Raw genomic sequence first — 6966 nt, 5'->3', positions numbered from 1 at the left:
CAATTACTGAGTAGGCATCCAAATTTAAAGGACTTTAGGTAATAAAATTTTGCTTGTGTGTTTTCTTCTTTTAAACCATGAGCTAGACTCTCTATACATGTCATGACCATCATAATCAGCCTTACTACACCCACCGCAGGGAAAATCCTATCCAATTCCTCTCCATTAACCCTGTCCTTTTCCAGCCGCATCCACCATTTGCCTGCAAACTTCTTAATCTCATCTGCCCACCTAACCTTCTGACGCGCCCTGCTACGCTTACTTTCTCTTTTTATCCACTCCGTTACCCTTAAAGACCAGCGATTATCTTCCCTTCGCATTACATGGCCTGCCCAAGCCCATTTCTTCCTCGATTTCGACTAGGATGTCATTACCCCCGCGCATGTTCCCTCACCCACTCTGCCCTCTTCCGGCCTCTAAACCTTACACCTATCATTTTTCTTTCCATGGCTCGCTGTGTTGTTCTTAACTTAGGCTGCCCCGTAGGTGAATACCTGTAAGATACAGCTGTTGTACACATTTCTGCTGTGGGAAATTGGTAAAATGCCACACATGATCTGAGAGAACCTGAAATATGCGCTTCACCCCATTCTCATCCATCTAGTTATTTCCCTCTCATGATTCGGATCAGCTGTCACTACCTGCCCAAAGTATATGTATTCGTTTACAACTTCCAAGCTCTCATTGTCAATTGTTAACTGCTGTTTCCTTGCTATACTGTTGAACATTACATTGGTTTTCTGCATGTTATTTCTTAGGCCCAGAGTTCTGCGCTGCCAGTCTCACTCATTGATCATGATTTGCAGTTCACCTCTTGAGTGACTCAGCAAGGCAATGCCATCAGCGATCGCAGAATATTTAGGTATTCTTCATTTAATTTTATTTTCAACTGTTCCCAATTCATGCCTCGGAATACCTCCTCTAAATAGGCGGTGAATAGCATTGGCGAGATCGTGTCTCCTTACCTGACGCCCTTCTTTAATCGAATTTTATTGCTAACTTTTTTTAGGACGATTGTAGCTGAGCAGTTGCTATATATATCATCCATTATTTTGACATAAGGCTCTTCTACCCCCTGATTACGCAATGCCTGTATGACTGCTGAGGTTTCCACTGAGTCGAATTCTTTCTCGCAATCAATGAAGGCTATATATAGAGGTTGGTTATATTCTGCGCATTTCTTTATCACCTGATTGATAGTGTGAATATGATCTATGATGGAATATTTTTTACGAAAGCCTGCTTGATCATTTGGTTCATTAAAGTTCAAGGCTGCCCTAACTCTAATAGCGATTACCTTAGTAAACACTTTGTAGGCATAGGGTTGTAATCTGATCGGTCTGTGATTTTTCAAGTCCTTGTCGTCTCCCATCTTATGAATTAAGATAACATTTGCATACGGTTATGAAGCATTTCCTGGAAGGTGTGAGTGATTCTGTGCAAGGTGATTTTTATCCACCATACTTATTATCAATTTGATATGTGTGTTTATTTTTTCGCTTTTACAGCTGCTGTGCAGCGCAGAGTTCCAACAGCCACCATGGAAGGTGTTAAGAGCAGAGTGGCTACGTTCCAGTGGGGGAAAGAGATAGAGATGGCGGTCGAAAAGCTCGAATGAAGGGATGGATCCTTCACCCTAGTAATTGGGGCTTCGTGAACAAGAATGCCCAAAAATTCACTCCGAATGCCTTGGAAAAAAAAATTAATAAGAAGCACTCTTACTTGCATTGTAATGTTCGATATGTGGAATTTAATTACAGTAGTAACATGTACACAAAAACAGTGATGTGAAGAAAGCCTCTCTGTGTTAACAAGGTGGGCCTTAAGTCCAATTGGGACGGTGAGCCCAAAGGCATACAGCTATGTGTTTTATATGGGTTACCATTGTTGACTTCCCACAAGTGTCCCCTAAGAAGACCGCTGGGCTGTTCTGGTAGACCCTGTGGGTACAGAAGGTGGATCAAGCATGAGTAGCCAACGCGGGGCCCGAATAGGTTAGCCCAACGGGCCAAAGGATGGGCCAGCCCAAGAGCGCCCGGAATGGGCTAGCTCAAATGGGCCCCGGAATGGGCTAGCCCAAGGGACCCCGGACTGGGCTAGCGCAAGGGTCCCCGGACTGGGCTATCCCAAGCGGTACGGAACGGGCTAGCCCAAGGGGTTCCAGCGCGGAGCTGCGTGGTGCTATGTAGTAAGCCCACTGGGCTGCCCTTCTGGGTCCCCCTCAATGCCGATTTTGCAAATCCCGCGGCGGCTGCGTTTTTATGGAGGAAAAACGCTAAGGCGCCCGTGTGCTGTGCGATGTCAGTGCACGTTAAAGATCCTCAGGTGGAAGAAATTATTCCGGAGCCCTCCACTACGGCTCCTATTCTTCCTTTCTTCTTTCACTCCCTCCTTTATCCCTTCCCTTACGGCGCGGTTCAGGTGTACAAAGATATATGAGACAGATACTGCGCCATTTCCTTTCCTCAAGAAACCAATTATTATTATTAAATCCCGCACATATACCACGTCGAGCCCCTATGGGCAGCCCGTGAACAAGAACCGCCTCCTCCGCCTCCTTCTCTTCGATCACCCTGTTCCCAGGGTGGCTAACGGCCATCCCCCACACCCTCTTCCAAATCTTGGCCTGCACTGCAAGGAGCGCAGCCTCCTCCTGAGGCTCAGGGTTGTCTGCGCCAACATCGGCTCCCGCCTCTTCCGCATTGGCCTCTCCGACTGCCCTGGGTGCTCCCTCTGCAATTAACCAGAAGAGAAAACCCAGCACCTCCTGTGTGATTGCCCTACCTTTGTGTCCGCAAGGATTATCATGGAGGCGCACTACCGCTCCATGGGCCTCCCCTGCACCTCAGCGGACCACCTCTTCCCCGGCGGTCACCATCCTGCCAAGGTCTTCCGGCACCTCCTCTCCTTCCTGGAGGCCACCGGCCTCTCCGGCCGCCTATAGGTCACAGGGGACAGCATATGTCAACTGAATATCACTGCGACTGCGCGCCTATCCTCTCCTCTTTCAATCTTTTTCCCCTTCCCTCCTCCTCCTATGATATGCCGGCAGTGGGCGTGGAGGCTAGCCCGCCAGTAGAAAAGCCCGTGTCTTCCCACTTTCATCCTTCCGTACAACCACAGAAGAAGAAGCCCTTGCCGGGCCTCAAGTACCCCCAATTCAGAGCCCCATTTGTGCTACTGGGGTACGCTATCTCCTCGTACCCTTAAGGCGGCACTTCAATGGATACTGCAGTTTTTGTGCTCAAAGCCCGCAACGCAAGACACCACTGGGCCTTTCTGCGTATGCCCCATTCCTGGATTTTTTTTAGAAGGTATTGACTGGCGGGCTTTCCGAAGTGTCGGAGTTAAAAACCCTACGAGTGGTCTACTATGTCTCTTCTCGACGTCTAGAGGCTAAATGACTATTTCTGAAGAATGAATGGTTGGTTTGCACAGCCACAGGTAGTAGTTTGGATTCATCCACATCTGGGTGTTACGGTCTTCATAGAGAGTGCAATACCATGCAGGTTTGGTCTTTGTTACGTTGTGAATTTCCCATGATTTTTGAACCGTATTCCACGTGCCTAGTCTAGTCACACACTGGCCTGCCCTCCACATGGGCAACAAACTGTGTCCGCTACAGAACGCTCACGGAGATATTGCTGCAACCTGTCCAGAGGATGCGAAACTCCAACAGAGAAGGGTCGACCTCTCCCACTCCGAACGCTGGCATTGCAACGACAGAAAGCCTAGCAGAAGAAACCTATGCTGGTTCTTAACCACAAGACGCAGGAATTGATAACATAGCGTACTTTTCTACTACTTGTTTGCTAAAGAAGTAATGAGCTTGGTCGAAGATCGCTTGATGTAATTTTTGAAACTCCACACCCAAAATAGCGCTGCTGGAAGGCCGCCTCCGACCAGTAGCGCCGCCGGAATGGAATGTTCTATCACCGTTAGTTTTGCTGGGCATCGATCCTGCTGCGTAATAAGCCGCTTTCTCACAGTGCGGATTTCCAGGCCATGCCACTTGTCTTTTTTTCAGACCACAGCGGTGGCCAAATGGTTGAGCATCCGCCTCGCATGTGGTAGGTGCGGCGTTCGATCTCTACTGTCGCCGGGTAACAATCCGTGATGCAAAAGATACGAGCTTTTCCTTGTCCTGGTGTTCGGATTATCTGGGGTGAAATGCTTGGAGAATGGGTCTTTGACCACATGTTGGGTAATCCAAAAAGCATGTGCCATGGAACTCTTTTGCAAGATTCACTTGCACCACAAAAACCATTATTCATCATCGTTTTTCTCAAAGCTGGTTAAAAGGTACTTTCAGGACCGAAGAAGCGGAACAATTTCTTTTAATTATGGCGCTCAAAGACTAATTTTACTCTCAGGTATTCAGAAAGAAAAGTTGTCACATTTGCATGTAAATTGCACTCCCACATCTATTCTTAAGGAAAGTGTGTGGTGTAGTCCAGAGTGGAAGCAATTAACGACCTTTGTGTACATTTTAAATTCAGCCTAACCTACTATTCTGACACTCAACATGCTTTACTGCGAGGTAAAAAATCGCAATCGTTCAGGAAACATTTTTATGTATGTTTGCACACTGTTTCCCCTGAACTGAATCGCTTGCCTTGATTTAATTCTCTTGCCTGCCGTAGTGCCACGGGACTAATAGTTTTATTTGTGGAAATTCCTCTGTGGTAAATAAACTTTGTGCTATAAGAATTTAGCGCGTATTGAGTTCCGAGTGCAGCAAAGAAGGCTAAAGAAGGACAGGTTGCCTAACGCTGGTAAGCCAAGTCGGTAGAGCTACAGGGACCTGAAATTAATTACAGGATATCTTCTGCTAATTCTAGAGAAGCGTTTCTTGTCAACTACAACTTTAAACCTGTTTCATCTGTAGTAAGTCATTGCAACGGGTAATTTATCGGTGAGTTCGAAAACAGTGTATGGTGGGTGAGAGGCAAAAACAATGGTACTGACGAAAGCCTAAAGTGCAACATCGCATCTTAGTCAAAGCACGTCATTGAAGTTATTCTACAAAACCTGTCGAGCGCTTTGAATGATCGGTGTGATTTGAAGACTTTTTGCCCCACAGCCGTCTCAAGTGATAAAGGTTTAGAAACTGATATTTTCGGCATTTATTGGCTTCGAAACCGCCATGAAGATAGAGAGCACACCTCTGCATTTGATAAGATTTTTAATTGTGCCGTTAACGTTGCAGCTAGGACTAAGAAAAAAAATCCCGTGAAATCTCAAAAAGTGCGATATTGCCCACCGCGCTTGATTTTGTTTGGCTGAACGCAAAAATGCGCAGACCAGTTTTGGAAAAAAAAGTTTTCGCAAAAGAACCAAAAAATGGAGTCAGTGGCAAATTATTCTGCTTCTTTTTTCGGGGTCGACTTCACTTCCACATCCTGCTCACTGCCTGCAGAGCCTTTCCTCACTCTTTTCTCTATCGTCTCCGACAGCGTCTAGACCTCGTCACAAACCGACACGTCCGCGTTTTCATCCTCGCTTCGATTTCGGTGCACGAAAATAACTGCGTGGATTTTCTTGTTCGTCCAGCGCTCTCGGCATATCAAGTAAACGTTTTTTAATAGAAGTATTTTCACTGAAGTCAGATTTGGACATGTATGAAATTGCGCATTATGCAAATAAATTAGGTGCATCTCTGTTCACCCTGTGCTGTGTCTTCCGGCTGGACGTAATGATCTCACTATCTCCAGTGCTAAAACTCTTGTTTTTCTCGCTATCTGTTTTATGCTCCCCCGCACGATCATTTATGCAGTGCCCGATCAGACCCATGTAGGAATTTCCACATGTTAAAGGACTTTTATAAAGCACCTCATTGTCGCATTCGCTCTGGCTAATTCTCCCGTTTGCTGTTAGACAGCAGAGCTGCCTACGCCTCACATTTGCCGAAAACGCCATGGGTACACCATATATATTGGCCTATTTCATCAAGTTGTGGGCTACACTATGCATGTAGGGTATTACCACAGATTTCGTACAGAGCATGAAGCACATGTCTACACTGTCTGAAATGTTAACAATGGTCGTTTTCGTTAGACCACCATCTAGGTGGAACACTGTAGTGGTCAGATGCGGGTAATGTGTGGTAGCAGATGCATGGTGGCCAGATGGCGACATGGGGCATGTTGATCTGATGGCAGCACGTGGACTGTGGCAGATGAAATGAGGTATGATTCAAAGATGGTGTAGTATAGACTCGTTATGGCAGTGGGGATCACAATTTAAAAAATAATTGAGCTTGAGGAGTGAAAAAGAGAGAGATATGCGCACATCGGCGCAAGAATTGCTATCAGGTAGATTAAGTTAGGCAGACTGTCAGTCTGTTAAAAAGACGGCTATTGAATCCATCGTTTTTTTTGCTTGCTGGGCAAATTGTTCGGCCGTTTTTTGTATAATATCTAGTCATTACCACTTATATTGTTATCGAAGTGAAAGTGCACGAGTGGACCATGGAGTTAATTTCGAAAATGCGGCTTTGCTTACTGGTTTTCTGCGGAGGGTATTGCTTGCGCTTTGTATTGTAGCCGACCTATATGTCGCAGGTTTTGACGCCTGCAACAATAGAAGGCCTCTGTTACGTCTTATGCGGTGCAGTGCGCAGCCCCAATCCAGCGATGTTGAGTGAACTTTTTGGCCTTAAGGTTCGAGCGTAAGCGGAGCCCGTGATGATCCTTCAGTTGAGCAAGTGGTTTATGATTCGTAACTATTCGCTTCAGTTATGCAAGTGGTTGCGGCGCACAGCCGCAACCTCACTTGAATCATCTTACTAGTTACTTCCTCGAATAAGAGTGTGGTTGGTAGCCTTTAAATATAGATCAGTGCTTGGTGTTTTGGAAAAGTTTTAGGTACTTAAAATATTAGGTTCTGCGTATGGGACTATCCTATATATTTCGGGGTGACGAACCAAGCTTCGTGAAAGAAACTCGAAAAAATATTCCGCTACTG

Source organism: Amblyomma americanum, chromosome 9 (genome assembly GCF_052857255.1).
Source record: "Amblyomma americanum isolate KBUSLIRL-KWMA chromosome 9, ASM5285725v1, whole genome shotgun sequence".
Classification (NCBI taxonomy): domain Eukaryota; kingdom Metazoa; phylum Arthropoda; class Arachnida; order Ixodida; family Ixodidae; genus Amblyomma; species Amblyomma americanum.
This window is presented reverse-complemented; position numbering follows the sequence as displayed.